The 17,340-nt window shown below is 43.4% G+C and overlaps 1 protein-coding gene across 7 annotated transcripts in view; it reads right to left on the bottom strand.

Annotated features, from left to right (window-relative positions):
- The window catches only part of LOC147375312 (BEN domain-containing protein 5), a 1,469,512-nt gene that overhangs the window by 61,430 nt on the left and 1,390,742 nt on the right, over positions 1-17,340 (bottom strand). The window lies entirely within an intron of this gene.

Consider the following 17,340-nt stretch of genomic DNA (forward strand, 5'->3'; position numbering starts at 1 on the left):
ACTTTCAAACAAAGTTAAGACCAAATGAAAACCATGTTGCTTCTAGAATGTGGGCCCGATGATTGTCATTTCATTTGCCTCAGACTTGGAGTGAAAAATTGTGTCTTGCTGAGCTCCCAGTTCTCTGGGTGGCATAAACTGCCTTCTGAGAGATACAAGATGCACAGCTCTGTGTGATATTAAACTCATCATTTTCAGCTTTGAAGGTGGAATACACAATGATTCAACAGGAGCCCTATAAAAGTCATCTTTGCAATTTTATTTTCTTCAATTGTCTGTTTTTTCCTCTGAGCTTTTGATGAGCTGCAGAGGAAAGGAGGCGGTAGAGAGATGACTTAAAAAATGTGGAAGGAAAAACCGCAGTTTATAGCTCTGGGTATGGGCTCTATTGGAAACCAGTTTCTCTGACCTTTTGCAGATCATCTCAGGTTGGGGAGGTTGCCTGATTAGGGCTGGGAGTGAGTTAGTGAAGGAGCAAGAATTAGAACCTGGATCTTTGGAAAACCATTCTGGACTGGCTTCTACTGCCCCATCCCGACACCTAGAACCTGATGTGATTCAACTTTAAATAATCAGAAGTGAATAATATTGATTGATTTACATGCTTCAAAAGTCAATAAGAGGGACCTCTTATTCTTACGAGGCAGGGCAAAGGCTAACAGAGCTTTGCCAAGAGAATGCACTGGTCATAACAAATGCTGTCTCCCAAAACACAAGAGATAACACTACACATGGACATCACCAGATGGTCAATACCAAAATCAGATTGATTTATATTCTTCACAGCCAAAGATGGAGAAGCTCTATACAGTCAATAAAACAAGACTACAAAACAAAAACAAGCTGACGTGACTCAGATCACGAACTCTTTGTTGCAAAATTCAGACTTAAGTTGAAGAAAGTAGGGAAAACCACTAGGCCATATTAGACCAGGTATGGCCTAAATCAAATCCCTTATGATTATACAGTAGGAGTGACAAATAGAGTTAAGGGATTAGAATTGATAGATAGAGTGCCTGAAGAACTATGAACAGAGGCTGGCAACATTGTACAGGAGGCGGTGATAAAAACCATCCCCAAGAAGAAGAAATGCAAAAAGGCAAAATGGTTGTCTGGGGAGGCCTTAAAAATAGCTGAGAAGAGAAGAGAAGCAAAAGGCAAAGGAGAAAAGGAAAGATACACCCATCTGAATGCAGATACACCCATCTGAATGCTATTCCAAAGAATAGTAAAGAGAGATAAGAAAGACTTCCTCAGTGACCAATGCAAAGAAAGAGAGGAAAACAATAGAATGGGAAAGACTAGAGATCTCTCATGAAAATTAGAGATACCTGGGAACATTTCATGCAAAGATGGGCACAATAAAGGACAGAAACAGTGTGAACCTAACAAAAGCAGAAGATATTAAGAAGAGGTGGCAAGAATACACAAAAGAACTATACAAAAGAGATCTTAATGACCCAGATAATCATGATGGTGTGATCACTCACCTAGAGCCAGACATCCTGGAATGTGAAGTCAAGTGGGCCTTAGGAAGCATCGCTACGGACAAAGTTAATGGCATGATGGAATTTCAGCTCAGCTATTTAAAATCTGAAAGATGATGCTGGGAAAGTGCTGCTCTCAATATGCCAGCAAATTTAGAAAACTCAGCAGTGGCCACAGGACTGGAAAAGGTCAGTTTTCATTCCGATCCCAAAGAAGGGCAATGCCAAAGAATGCTCAAACTACTGCACAATTGCACTCATCTCACAAGCAAGCAAAATAATGTTCAAAATTCTCCAAGCTAGGTTTCAAGAGTATGTGAACTGAGAACTTCCAGATGTTCAAGCTGGATTTAGGAAAGGCAGGAGAACCAGAGATCAAATTGCCAACATCTGTTGGATCATAGAAAAACAACAAGAATTCCAGAAAAACATCTACTTCTGCTTCATTGACTACACTAAAGCCTCTGATTGTGTGGATCACAACAAACTGTGGAAAATTCTTCAAGAGGTGGGAATACCAGATCGCCTTCCCTGCCTCCTGAGAAATCTGTATGTAGGTCAAGAAGCAACAGTTAGAACTGGACATGGAACAACAGACTGGTTCCAAATTGGGAGAGGAATACATCAAGGCTGTATATTGTCACCTTGCTTATTTAACTTAAATGAAGATTACATCATGCAAAATGCCGGACTGGATGAAGCACAAGCTGGAATCAAGATTGCAGGGAGCCATCTGTATGTCTTCTTTGGAGAAGTGTCTGTTTAGGTCATTTTCCTACTTTTTGATTGGGTTCTTTTTTTTTTTCTGGTATTGAGTTGTATTAGATGCTTATATATTTTGGAAATTAATCCTTGGTCAGTTGTTGAAAAATTGCTCATTATTAGAGAAACGAAAATCAAAATTACAATGAGATATCACCTCACACTGGTCAGAATGGCCAGCATCCAAAAGTCTACAAACAATAAATGCTGGAGAGGGAATGGAGAAAAGGGAACGCTCTTGCACTGTTGGTGGGAATGTAAATTGATACGCCACTATGGAAGATGGTATGGACATTCCTAAAATACTAGGAATAAACCCACCATGTGATCCAGCAACCATGCCGAGGCATATACCCTGAGGAAACCAAAACTGAAAAATACACATGTACTCCCATGTTCATTGCAGCACTATTTGTAATAGCTAGAACATGGAAGCAACCTAGATGTCCACTGAAAGATGATGGATAAAGAAGTTGTGGTACATATACACAATATTTAGTTCAGAAGATTTAGTTCAGTTCAGTCGCTCAGTCGTCTGACTCTGTGACCCCATGAATTGCAGCACGCCAGGCCTCCCTGTCCAATACCAACTACTGGAGTCTACCTAAATCCATGTCCATTGAGTCAGTGATGCCTTCCAACCGTCTCATCCTCTGTCATCCGCTTTTCCTCCTGCCCTCAATCTTTCCCAGCAGCAGGATCTTTTCAAATGAGTCAGCTCTTTGCATCCGGTGGCCAAAGCATTGGAGTTTCAGCTTACTTAGCCATAAAAAGGAACACATCTGAGTCAGTTCTAGTGAGGTGGATGAACCTAGAGCCTATTATACAGAGTGAAGTGAGTCAGAAAGAGAAAGATAAATATTGTATACCAACACACATATATGGAATCTAGAAAAATGGTACTGATGAATTTATTTTCAAGGCAGCAATGGAGAAGCAGACACAGAGAACAGACTTATGGACACAGGGAGAGGGGAGGAGAAGCTGAGGTGTATGGAGCGAGCAACACGGAAACTTACATTATCATATGTAAAATAGATAGCCAATGGGAATTTGCTGTATGTCTCAGGGAATTCAAACAGAGGCTCTTATCAACCTAGCGGGATGGGATGGGGGAGGTGGGAAGAAGGTTCAAGAGAGGGGACATATGTATGCCTAGGGTGATTCATTTTGATGTTTCACAGAAAACAACAAAATTCTGTACAGCAATTATCTTTCAATTAAAAAATAATTAATTTAAAAAAATGTGTAAAAAAAAAGATTGCAGAGAGAAATATCAATAACCTCTGATATGCAGATGACACCACTCTTATGGCAGAAAGCAAAGAGGAACTAAAGAGCCTCTTGATGAAAGTGAAAGAGGGGAGTGAAAAAGCTGGCTTAAAATTCAGCATTCAAAAAACAAAAATCATGGCATCCTGTCCCATCACTTCATGGGAAATAGATGGGGAAACAATGGAAACAGTGACAGACTTTATTTTCTTGGGCTCCAAAATCTCTGCAGATGGTGACTGCAGCCAGAAATTAAAAGACACTTACTCTTTGGAAGAAAAGCTATGACCAACCTAGACAGCATATGAGAAAGTAGAAACATTGCTTTGCTGACAAAGGTCCATCTAGTCAAACTATGGTTTTTCCAGTAGTCATATATGGATGTGAGAGTTGAACCATAAAGAAAGTTGAGCACCAAAGAATTGATTTTGAACTGTGGTGTTGGAGAAGACTCTCGACAGTCCCTTGGACTGCAAGGAGACCAAACCAGTCAATCCTAAAGGAAATCAGTCCTGAATATTCATTGGAAGGACTGATGCTGAAGCTGAAGCTCCAATTCTTTGGCCAACTGATGCGATCTGACTCATTGGAAAAGACCCTCATCCTGGGAAAGGATGAGATCGTTGGGTGGCATCACTGACTTGATGGACATGAATTTGAGCAAGCTCTGGGAGTTGGTGATGGACAGAGAAGCCTGGCATACTGAAGTCCATGGGGTTGCAAAGAGTTGGACATGACTGAGCGACTGAACAACAACAATCTTATCATATATACTTAGTAACTTTATCTCCTCTTTTAAGTTTTTATGCTTCTAATTTCTTTTTTTGTCTAACTGCACTGGTTAGTACCTCCACAACAAATTTAAAGGATCATGTATTTTCTCCAATTTTTTTGGCCATGCTGCATGGCTTGTAGGATCTTAGTTCCTGACTAGGATTGACCTCAGGCCACCACAGTGAACACACTGAGTCCTTACAACTGGAGCATCAGGGAATACCCAGAGATTATTTAGTTTCTAAGATCTCTTCCCTGTCTGAGAGTCTAGATTTTACCTGGAGTAGAAAAGGGTCCAGGAAATTAACCTGTATAGGGTCTGAGCTTGAAGTTCTAGTTCTTTTTCTTCCTCATTGCACATATTCAGCACTTTTCTGGCAATACCAAAGACCACAGATACTAATGTAATCACCAGCTTAATTATGTTTTGTGCCTCAACTGGCACTATGGGCTCACGTTGGTCCATTAGAACACAGCAAGGAAGGCAAGCAGAGTTCCTAACTCTGGTTCTAATGTTCACATAATCTATAACCATAAACAGCAGCAGCTGTTCACTGTACCTCAATTTCTGCATCTTTATAAGTGGCTGTTGGATGAGAGAAAAGAGATACAGCTTTCTTAAACTTTCCATAATTTCTTCTCACATTCTGTTAAAATGGAAATGGCAACCCACTCCAGTACTCTTGCCTGGAAAATCCCATGGATGGAGTAGCCTGGTAGGCTACAGTCCATGGGGCTGCAAAGATTCAGACACAACTGAGCGACTTCACTCACTTCTGTTAAAATAAATCCCTTCATCTTCCGCAAAGAGCTTCTTGCTTGGACCTTGATGTCAGTACTTGTTACTGTATAGGTATCCTTGTGTACTGTATAGATATACTTATATACTTGTCAGTGCAATATGGCTAGAAAGTATGTCTGTCTGCCTATAAGCATATTGAGGACACGAACCAAGTCTGACCCCATTCCATCATCTCTTTCTTGTTTTACTACAATAGCTGCTGACCCGGTTTCCTTGCTGCTTCAGAGCAATCTTTTAAAATGTAAACAAATAATGGCGCTTCTTTAAGTGAAACTGCTCTATCCCTCCCTATCACTCACAGGACAGACTCCAAATCCCTTCGTATATTATAAAAGGCCCTGTATGATCTGGCCCTTGCCCCCTGCCTACTCTCAGCTCTCACAACTTCTGGTCTGATACTCTATACTTGAGTCCATGGAGCTGCCTGAGTACTTCAAATCTCTAGGCTTGTGACTTTCATTTTCATATTTACACATAATGAATATCTCCTCTGCCTGAAATACAAGTTCTCTTTATCAGGGTAACCCTGAGACAACCTTAAGACTTAAGGCAGACTAAGGAGATGCTCACAGTTCCATATCCTTTTCCTGGACCCTGGACAACATGTCTCAGTCTCCCTTGGTATTTGGTTGGGATCAAAAGGGATGTGGGCAGTGGTAGTAAGTGCCGCTTCCAGGCCTGGCCATCAACACATCAAACACATATACAATTGCCCAATTCTCGCTCTTGGGCATGGAAGCTGCATGTAAAACCAATGGTATCGTAATAGGGAAAAAGGGTAGTTCGCTGAGTCAACACTGGGAGGAAAATTGCCAGACAAGTCACTTGACCTGCATCAGACTGTAATGAACCTTTACTGTATTAAGCCATTGAGATTTGGGGACTGCTTATTATAGCATCTAAAGTTGTTCACCTGACTCATACAAAAAGATAGATTCAAATAGCCATTTTTATCCCTCAGGGATGAGTGAACAGCCTCCTGTGTGCTCTCACAAGTCTCTCTCCTGGCACTGACATGGCATTATCATGCTTTGTTTATTTCCATCTCCCATTAGAATGTGAACTCTTTCAGGGAAGGGACCATACATTCTTGGTTTTTTAAATTCACAGGACCAGAGTAAGCCCTGGTATATAGTAGGTTATCACTGGAAGTTTAGTGGGAGAATGAATAGAAAGTGAATCAACGAATTGATGGGAGAATGAATGAATTAAATGAATGAACAGCTGTATCTGAACTTTTTCCCAGCAGTCAAATGAGGTACTTTTTTTGTGTGGCTATGTCAGAGCAGGGGGGTGTGCTGCTAATGCAGGGCCCTTAATTACAATTTTGGGACTGAGAATAGAACGAGAGGACAGCATCTTTGTTCTTTCCTTCCAAACTTACAAACCTTAATCAAAACCAAGTGATGAAGGGCTGTCCCCTTGCCAGCAGCCAACGACTCATTCTGCAACAGGGGCCTAAAGAGTAAATTAAAATCAGTGCCAATAAAATTAAAACTACCTTAGGGCATATTTGGAACATAATTTAGTGTGGAGTTTGCTTCCTCCTAGACACCAGGGAGGAAATGAGTTTTTCCTTTATTCTATATTCTGAGCTGCTTCACCTAGGCTGGTGCAAGCCAAAGTCTGAGCCTGGTGCTGTGCTGTGGGGCTGTCTCCTCTACCTTAGGGCAACACTTCAGGGCTTACCACATATTCAGTCTGATGAAGGAAGGGAAATGCAACCCAGGAAGGGCAGAGGGATTTATCTTAGATTTGGAGATGAGAAAGAAACTGAAGCTTAGACAAAGATGAGGGCAAGTTGAGGAGGGATAGCAGCTTACTCTTCTCTTTGTACAGAGGAGGGAACAAAAGCTCAGGGAGTTTAAGTAACTTGTCCAGAGTAATGCAGCAGAAAGGGGCAGAGACTCAAACCCAGGCTCTGGTTACAAGCCCACAGCCGCCATCCGGCCATGCTTACAGGAGTTCCAGTTCAGTAAGGCAGTCGCCCTTATCACAGGAAGGAAGCCCCACATAGCCCCCTTCATCTCTGAGCTGGGGACTATGATCCTACCAGGCTTAGCCTCTCAAATAGGTAGGGAAGGAGGGAGCAAAGAGGGTTAGAGAATTTCCGGATGACTCTCCCGCTAAACTCTGCCCCATGGCAAAGGCAGCTGTTTACCCATGGACCTCAGGCTGAAAAGCCCCAAATCTATTCTTTTTATTATCCACCAAATTATCTCCCTATCTATTCAGAAGTTAAAAGTAGATATTTATGGAAGTCAGGGTGCATGTCCTAAAGAAGGAAAGAGAAATTTTCAGAAAAATACAGAATCTTTTCTTAAAAACAACTGAACAACTCCAAGAGACAAAACAGTGTCTTTTATCACGCAGAGACCGGATCTCTGAAGTGGCCCAATGAAGGCTTCCCTCCTCACCAGGAGTGTGGCCAGACTGAAATTCCTGCCACAAGAAAGCATGCAATGAATCGACGCAGACAAAAAGAAACACAAGAAGCCCAGGCAGCCAGCCCAGAGCACCAAGGGGATGGACGGTGGCCTCTCTCCTCACTCTCTAGCCTTGCAAACCGCCCCAGCACACGCAGGTCCTCCTCTTTGTGCTTCTGTGTCTGTATTCCTACAGGCAGGTTGCCTGCTCTGCCTCCCTTTCCCCTCCCGGTAATCTCTTGCTAATCTTTCACTGACAGGCCCAACGGCCCCTTGTCCATGAAGCCTTGCTTGACTCTCCCAGGGACAGTAGCTCTCTTCTTTGGATTCCTACAGATTTTTAAAATACCCTTCTATTAAGGCATTTATCAGGATTCCCAGGTGGCAGTAGTCGTAAAGAACCCACCTACAATGCTAGAGACTTAAGAAACATGAGTTTGATCCCTGGGTCAGGAAGATCCTCTGGAGAAGGACATGGCAACCCACTCCAGTATTCTTGCCTGGAGAATCCCATGGACAGAGGAGCTTTGTGGGCTAAAGTCCATGGGGTCACAAAGTCAGACACCACAGAAGCGACTTGGCACACAAGGCATTTATCATCCAGCTTATTCATTCATTCATCTGGCAAATACATACTATGAACTTACTATGCTCCAGGACTTGGGGTTAATAAGAGAGATGAGGTTCCTGCCTTTGAGGAGCTGGCATCCTGGTAGGGATGACAAACCAGGAACAGCAACTAAGCAAGGTGATGGTGGGTTGTAATGCATGCTAGGGATGCAGGAGGTAAGCCACAGGGTGGGGAATGAACGAGTGGATGGAGGAGGGTCTATGTGATATAGTGTGATCAGGAAGGGCTTCTGATATTTGAGCTCAACCTTGAAGGATGATAAGAACAAGCCATCCAATGAGAGAATTCTGGGCAAATAAAAGCCCTGAAATGAGGACTAGTATGCCATTTTCAAAGACCAGAGGGCAGGCCAGTGGCTGGATCATGGTTAGTTAACACTAGAGGTGAGACTGGAGAAGTTTAAAGAGTCCAGCTAACACAGGGCCTTGCAGGCCAGAGTCAGAGTTTGGAGCATATCCTGTGTCCAGCAGAGGCCACCTCAGTAGGGGAATGCTATGAAAGGACCACCTTGCTTATCGTGTTGTTAATGGGTTTTAGTGGTGCACAGGTGGCCGTGGATGAACTGATCTAAGAGATCATACCAGCTTGAATCGGAGAGATGACATAGAGATGAAAAGAGAGGGACATATTTGATAAATATTTTGGCTACAGCTCCATAGGACCTGTACATGGTTTATGTGCAAGAAGAATCAAAGATGGATCAACGGTTTGTGACTTGAGCAACTGAGCAGATAGTGGTGCTGCAGAGAGGTGGAGGAAACTGGGATGCAGACCAGTTGGGAGAGTGGTAAAGAAATCAAGAGTTCTGATACAGATCTCTGCATTTGAAAGGGCTATCAGATACCAGTAGGCAGTTACATACATGAAAATGGAGCCTCGGGGAGGGGACCGGATTAGAGCTGTAAAGGTGGGCAGCATTAGCTTGGTGATGCTACTTAATATCATTGGGAGAAAGTGTGGATCCAGAAGAGATCCCAAGACTGAGCCTAGGATCCAGTAAGATTGAGAGTTTGGGTAAAGGAAGAAGCAAAGCAGGGAGACTGGGAAGTGACCAGAGAAGGAGGAGGAGACAATGTGGTTTCATGAAAATCAAGAGAAAAAAAGGGGGAAAAAAGAGAAAGGATTTAAGAAGGAGGGGATGGTCTATAAAGGCTGGGACTATCCCTGGCTCACCTCTATACCTTTAGGGTGTCTTACAGGATCTAGCTCTTAGTAAGTCCTCAGGGGGCATTTGCTGAGTGACAAAAATCAGTAAGTGAATGAATGAACCAGGAATCCCGGACTCAGAGAAAGGGGTCAGGAAGGATGTAGTGATAGGAGTTTTGGGGCCTAGATTCTAGCCAGCAGAGCTATGGAGGGAGGATAATAATAAAAAATGGGGGACTTTTCTGGCAGTCCAATGGTTAAGAATCCACCTTCCAATGCAGGGTATACCAGTCTGATCCCTGTTTAGGGAACTAAGTTCCCACATGCCATGAGGCAACTGAGTCCACGTGCTGCAACTACAGAGCCAGCTCAGCTCAGTGAAGATCCCAAGTGCCTCAGCTAAGACCGAATGCAGCACCCTTCCCCACAAAAAAAAAAAAAAAAAGAGAGAGAGAGATGGTACTTATTACATGCCAGGCACTCCAGAACTCTCCCACAACTGTATTTGATGGAAACATCATTTACAAGTAAGGAAACTAAGAGAGGTTAAGCAACTCGCAAAGGAACCCCTAGACCACACAGTGGTAACTGGTAGAACCCAGTCTGGCTCTGCCGCCTGTGCTGTTAACCATGACCCCAGCACTGGGAGCTAGTGACACGTATGAGGTGCTTCCTGTGTAGGGTCTTGTAATAACAACCTTATGTGGTAAACACTGTTATCACACCGAGGCAAAGAGCTCACAGAGGGCAGAGCTGAAATTCAAATCTTTGTCTTTCTGACTGTGAAATGAAAATATCTCCTGCCATATTAATAAACAAGAAATGTCACAGCCATCAGCAATTTCTGGCATCCAAATGTGAATGAGGGCTCCCAAAACCGCCATCCAGCAGATGCTGCCACCCCCCACGGTGATTGCTGAGGAGCTGGGGGAATGCAAGGAGCAAAGTGAACAAGGAAACAGGGTTGGCCCCAGACAGCTGAGGTGCGCACAAAAGGGATGAATTCAGTGAGCCCAGAAGCTTGCATCTTCCCATACACAGAATGCGAAATTTCCTTAACTTGATACCTGACCTTTGATGTTCAGACTGCCTGCTCCTTCTGTTGCAAACTTGTATATAGCCTCCTGCCTCCTTGGAGCAGTTTTCTCTCCCCATGCTCTGAGTCCTAAACATTCCCACCAAATAAAATAATTCTACCTTCAGATTGTGACTATATTTTTAGTCGACATGACCTAAAGTGTCTAGGACTAAGCTTTTCAGGTCTAAGCCATTCCGAATGTCCAGCTTCTGTATCTGTAGCTTCTTGGGCCTCAGCAGGATAAACTTCAGGACAAAGTAAATTTGTGAGAGTAATGCTTATGTAAGGGGAAAAAGCATTTGTAGCAGCAAGGTAAGGAATAAAAATATTTTGTCTAGTTCCAATTTGTCTCTTAAAGAGGTAAAAATTGTTAGGCAGTCCATGTAGGGTTGGGGCCTTGGTTCTTTTTTTCTAATTTCAACTCACTCCCTCACATTAGTGTTTTGCTGCATTAACCTAAAGCTATACTTGTTGCTCCAGTTTCTAGGCATTCAGAGGAATGCCTCCCTGGCCTGGAGGGTCATAAAACATCCAGACCCATGACAAGAAAATCAGTAACTGCTGTCCAACTTATCAAGGAGAAAAACTTCAAATGAACCATTAACTTTTAAACATACAGTTCAGTTCAGTTCAGTTCAGTCACTCAGTCATGTCCGACTCTTTGTGATCCCATGAATCGCAGCACGCCAGGCCTCCCTGTCCATCACTAACTCCCGAAGTTCACTCAGACTCATGGCCATCGAGTCACTGATGCCATCCAGCCATCTCATCCTCTGTTGTCCCCTTCTCCTCCTGCCCCCAATCCCTCCCAGCATCAGAGTCTTTTCCAATGAGTCAACTCTTCACATGAGGTGGCCAAAGTACTGGAGTTTCAGCTTTAGCATCATTCCTTCCAAAGAACACCCAGGACTGATCTCCTTTAGAATGGACTGGTTGGATCTCCTTGCAGTCCAAGGGACTCTCAAGAGTCTTCTCTAGCAACACAGTTCAAAAGCATCAATTCTTCGGTGCTCAGCTTTCTTCACAGTCCAACTCTCACATCCATACATGACCAGTGGAAAAACCATAGCCTTGACTAGACAGACCTTTGTTGGCAAAGTAATGTCTCTGCTTTTGAATATGCTATCTAGGTTGGTCATAACTTTCCTTCCAAGGAGTAAGCGTCTTTTAATTTCATGGCTGCAGTCACCATCTGCAGTGATTTTGGAGCCCAAAAAAATAAAGTCTGACACTGTTTCCACTGTTTCCCCATCTATGTCCCATGAAGTGATGGGACCAGATGCCATGATCTTAGTTTTCCTAATGTTGAACTTTAAGCCAACTTTTTCACTCTCCTCTTTCACTTTCATCAAGAGGCTTTTTGGTTCTTCTTCACTTTCTGCCATAAGGGTGGTATCATCTGCATATCTGAGGTTATTGATATTTCTCCTGGCAATCTTGATTCCAGCTTGTGCTTCTTCCAGTCCAGCGTTTCTCATGATGTACTCTGCATATAAGTTAAATAAGCAGGGTGACAATATACAGCCTTGACGTACTCCTTTTCCTATTTGGAACCAGTCTGTTGTTCCATGTCCAGTTCTAACTGTTGCTTCCTGACTTGCATATAGGTTTCTCAAGAGGCAGGTCAGGTGGTCTGGTGTTCCCATCTCTTTCAGAATTTTCCACAGTTTATTGTGATCCACACAGTCAAAGGCTTTGGCATAGTCAATAAAGCAGAAATAGATGTTTTTCTGGAACTCTCTTGCTTTTTCGATGATCCAGCAGATGTTGGCAATTTGATCTCTGCCTCCTCTGTCTTTTCTAAAACCAGCTTAAACATCTGGAAATTCATTGTTCGCGTATTGCTGAAGCCTGGCTTGGAGAATTTAGAGCACTACTTTACTAGCGTGTGAGATGAGTGCAATTGTGCAGTAGTTTAGCATTCTTTGGCATTGCCTTTCTTTGGGATTGGAATGAAAACTGACCTTTTTATACATCCGGTCCATAAATAATGGTCTGGGGTCTTGAGAAAGGGTTGATTCCATGTCTGGGGAAACTGAGAAACTGGGAACCAAAAAAAAAAAAAAAAGCCATAAAAATGACAGACTGGGCTTGATGACTTTTAAACAGATTGGTCAGAAATTATGTACATTGGGCCCCGAGCCAACCAAAAATGAACAGATCAATTCTAATAAAGATATAAACTGTTGTTATTCCTGCCTTTTCAGGCACTTCACTGCCTCTCAGTGCCTATGCTGTGAGCTTTGTATCTCTACTCTTTAAAATAAACTCTGGCTGTGTGAGTGTTTGCTTGTTTGTGAAGTTCATTTTTGGGCTCTGTGAACAGAACTCGGTTTCCCATTTCATTACAATCCTACTCTACTAAGTGAAAAGCAAGATGTACATGTAAATGGGGGCATTTCTGCTTTTCTTCTAAGTATCCGGGAAGAGTCAGGTCTGGCCTGGCAGAGGGAGCCTTCCTTCGCTTCCATTCACTCCTCCACCCCTGCCTCAAAAAAGGGAGAGAGAACAGCAACTCAACACAAGAGGTCTGGGTTCATGACAGATCTTTCCAGAGCAAAAGGTGCTGATCTCTGTCTCCTGCTCCCTAAAGCAGTGATGGGTGACTCTCCAGGTTGATCGAGACAATGATAATGCTGATAGAAGAAGGGTAGTCATGGGACCACCATCGTTTTGGGATCTAGGCTTCCCTGGTGGCTCAGATGGTCGAGAATCTGCCTGTAGTGCAGGAGACCTGAGTTCGATCCCTGGGTTGGGAAGATTCCCTGGAGAAGGGAATGGCTACCCACTCCAGTATTCTTGCCTGGAGAATCCCATGGACAGAGGAGCCTGGTGGGCTACTACAGTCTTGGGGTCGCAAAGAGTTGGACACGACTGAGCGACTAATGCTGTATCTGTAGAGTAACATATTACACACCTCAGACTTGGCTGCAAGTATCAGTTTAGTCATGGGTTAGCTTTATGACCTGAATCTCAGTTTCCTTATCTAAAAATTGGGGATAATAATTCCAGCCTTACAGGGTTGCCTTGAAGTCAAATGAGGTGACTGGCTTTGCATCTGGCAAAATGCCTAGCAGTTGATACACTCTCAACACATGGTTTTCAGTCACAGAGTGATACTCTGGTCAATGCTGTGCTCAGCACCAGGGATATGGACCTCTTTGAGTTCAAAACCTTACAGGGAAGATGGACATTTAAAAAGTAAGTGCATGTGCAATGGAAGCCTTGAAGGTGCAGGGGCTATAGGTCACAGAACTGAGAGGGGCTTGGGAACCCAGCTTACATAAATGTAAACTGCTTCCTTGTTCAGTAGAACATCTATTGACAATAATTATTATCTAGCACATAAAACTATTCTCACACCAATTAGCTCATTTGATTCTCTCAAGGATTCACTGAAGTAAATGGAATAGTGATCTTTGTTCCTCAGAAGATGCTCAGAGACTGACTTGTGAAGATCTCATGGCAGGTTAAAGGCTGAACTGGAACTCTAATTTATACCACATAGCCTCCAGAGCCTTTGTTTGATTCTCACCCTTGGGGGTCACCCAAGTGTTCATTCCTGTGTCTAGAGTGGACACAGATCCAAGTGGAACAGTTAGGCCTTCCTGCAGAAAGCTGCAGTCTGAGCAGGAAGATGAGACAAATGGAGAAAAGCACTGAGATGTAATATTTAAGCCTGGGAGAGCCGAGGGACATTTTAATTTCATAATTAAAAGTTAATGTTGCTTCATTATAAATCAAAAGCTGATGAAACTAGGGCACCCCCAGGAACATATTAAGAGCTCAATAAATATGTGTGGTCTGAATGCTTGGAGATGTCTCCTAGAGGAGTTTGTTAGCTGATCCAGAGAGGTAATAAATGCAGGGCTAACTGCTGAGCTGGGGCTGTGGTAGGTCCTCAGGAAATGGTAGTTCCTTTCTTCCCAGCAAGTTCATCTTGGCTCTTCTACTCATGATCTGTGACTCTGGAGAAGACTCTCTCTTCTGCTCCACTCAGAAAGCAGATTTGGTGACTTCTCTGGGCAACCCACTCCAGTGTTCTTGCCTGGAAAATTCCATGGACAAGAAGAGCCTGGAAGGCTACAGTCTTTCCAGGGGGTCACAAAGAGTTGGACATAACTGAACATGCACACACGCAGGGTCTGTTATGCCCTGAGAGCTTTATATTTTTTAATCATCTTATTTTCCTGCCTTGCACAGTTTAATTTTTTTTTTCCTTCTGTGGCCTCTGAAGACAGATTCTGCTAGCCTTTCCCACATGATCTCCTTTAAGACCTGAGTTCATGGTCCTCATCTTCGGCATGACCCTGCGGGGAGACAGACACTGCAAGACGGTAATGCAGCCCTGTCCCCACGCTAATGTGGTCTTCCTATTCAGCAAAGAAGATGTCACTGATTTGCAAAAAAGTGTTCCAGGGTGCCAGCATTCATGCTGAAATGATGCACTTTGTCCTGGAGAACAATAAGATGGTCCCTGCCTGCTATATTCAGTGCAGGCAGCAGGGGGGAAGGGCAGGGAGGAGAAGGTGTAGGCAGGGGTTCCACATCTGTTCTTTGGCTCTCTCCTCCCCTCTCCTCCCCTCCCCTCCCCTCCCCTCCCCTCCTCTCCCTTTCTGCCCTTCTCTCTTCTCTCTTCACTGCTCTCTTCTCCTGTTCCCCTTCCCCACCATTCTCTCTCTTGTCATGGTATGGTGGGGAAAGACAAAGAGATGACTAAATGTCCATGAGCCTTCCAGGTGCTCTGGGAGGTGTGTAAACATGGGGTGAAGTCACAGCTGAGGGAACCATAGATTCACTGGGTGGTCAGGGAAGACAGTGGAAGAAGAACTGCTGAGCAAGGTGTTGAAAGACCAGAAAGTTCTCACTGAGTAGGTGAGAAGGCGAGGAGCTGCCAGCTCCTAGGAGAGAAGGGCATCCTAGACAGAGGGAGGAGTGGGAGCCAAAAGCCTGAGAGCAAAACCTACCCAGTCTGTTTTGGGAACTATAAGGTGTTCAGTACCATCGAAGGGTACGAGGTGGAGGGATGGTGGGGTGAGGAGAGGGACTGGAGAAGCTTTCAAGGACCCATTCATGTCAGGCCTTGCAAGCCACTAAGGCATTGGGACTTGTTCTGCAAAATAGAAAATAGAGAGCTAGAGAAGTACTTTATGGAAGTACAACACAGTTATGTGTGCCTTATGAAAAGACTGTTCTGGAGGCTGTGATGAGGAAGAATTGGAGGTTAGAGGCTCAAAGGCATAGAATGGTTAGAATATTTTTGTCATAATCCAAGTGAAGACTAACTAAAAAAAGGTAAGATTATGAATTAAAGTGGGGGGGGTAAGGATGAAAATGTGGGTACAGATACAAGGCACATTACAAGGTATTAGTAAGATTGCCAGTGCTCAGTATGGGATCAAAATTGGTCTGATTCCCAGGCTTCTGGCCTGGGCAGCTGGGTGAATGGTGGGGCCATTCCCTAAGACTTGGGGTGATATCATCTTGCAAGCTTGAGTTGGATGTTTGCCCCCTAGGTACTTGTCCCCAGTCAGAATAAGATGCTATCACATGGTCTGTGGTCTTAGGTTATGACATTTTGATACAAACCAGTTGTTTTTCCCAAAAATGGCTATTAGAGAGAAAGAAACATGTTTCCTAAGTAATCATTTGTTTCCTATAAAAACAGAGCTCTTTATTAATGTAGTTAAACATATGTACTATTGCACGTTTTTGAAAGGATATAGAATCATGATTTTAAAAAATCATAAACCCACATACACATACTCAAACACCTGGGCTCCCTTATTGTTGATCAGTTGCTCAGTCATGTCTGACTCTTTGCAGCCCCATGGGCTGCAGTGTGCTAGGGTTCCCTACTGGAATGCAAATGGCATGAGGACAAGGGTTTTCTCAATTCATTACTTTGCTACAGACTCTCCCTCCAAAGAGAAAAGATTTATTGTTGTGGACGCATCACTCATCCAGGAGACAGATAGGAGTGAGGGGGCAGTTGTGAGAGGAGAGCAAGGGTTGGATGAGGAGGTGTAGGGATGAGTTAGGCTTTAACTCTTGGTTTTTTAGGGAAGTCCCAAGACATTTCAGGTTTCTTCATCCACATCCGTATTAAAACCTTCATCAATAGCCAAGATATGGAAGCAACCTAAATGTCCACTGACAGATGAATGGATAAAGAAGATGTGGTACATGTATACAGTGGAATATTACTCAGCCACAAAGAGAATGAAATCATGCCACTTGCAGCAACATGGATGGATCTAGAGATTATCATACTAACTGAAGTTAGTTATCAACTATACTCCAATAAAAATATTTTTAAAAAACCATGTAGAATGAGTTTGTGACTTCTCTGACTCTTGGAATTGTCTGGAATTCTGCTCCCCCATCCCTTTTCCTTTGAATATAAAATACTATTGACAACTTTCAACACTTGTTCACAGTCATTATTTTATTCTTACCGTACCCATTTTTAACATCTTACACAGCTAGGAAGTAGCAGAGCCAAGGGCAAAACCTAGATCATCTATTCAGAGTACAAGTTCTTTCCCCAAGGCCATTCTGTCTTGATCCTCTAATTTTGGACTGGTCTTAGGGGAGTCATGGAAGACTTTTATGCATGTGAGTATTTGATCCTCAGTGGCCTGTCTCCATTTCCAACCTCATTTCCTACTGTCTGCTAACAGGCATCTGATGGTTTCACCATGCCATGTTGACAGTTTCAGACCATGCCATGCTCTTATGTGCCTTCCAAGACTTCAGTTGCGCCATTCCCTTGGCCAAGAAAGCGTTGCTTTACCTAGACATTCTCTAGGGCCAAGTCAAGCATCACTACCTCTGAAGAAGTTTCCTTAACCCACCTGAGTATGTGGACCATGCCCTCTTTCACTTATGTGTTCACTCAGCCTTCTGTTTCTGTTGTACTTATCTCACTGTTTCATTATTATTGCAGTGTGTGTCTATTT

The sequence above is a fragment of the Bos grunniens genome, chromosome 3, assembly GCF_055505025.1.
Source record: "Bos grunniens cultivar Pamir isolate PY7600 chromosome 3, Bosgru_T2T1.0, whole genome shotgun sequence".
In the NCBI taxonomy this organism is placed as follows: domain Eukaryota; kingdom Metazoa; phylum Chordata; class Mammalia; order Artiodactyla; family Bovidae; genus Bos; species Bos grunniens.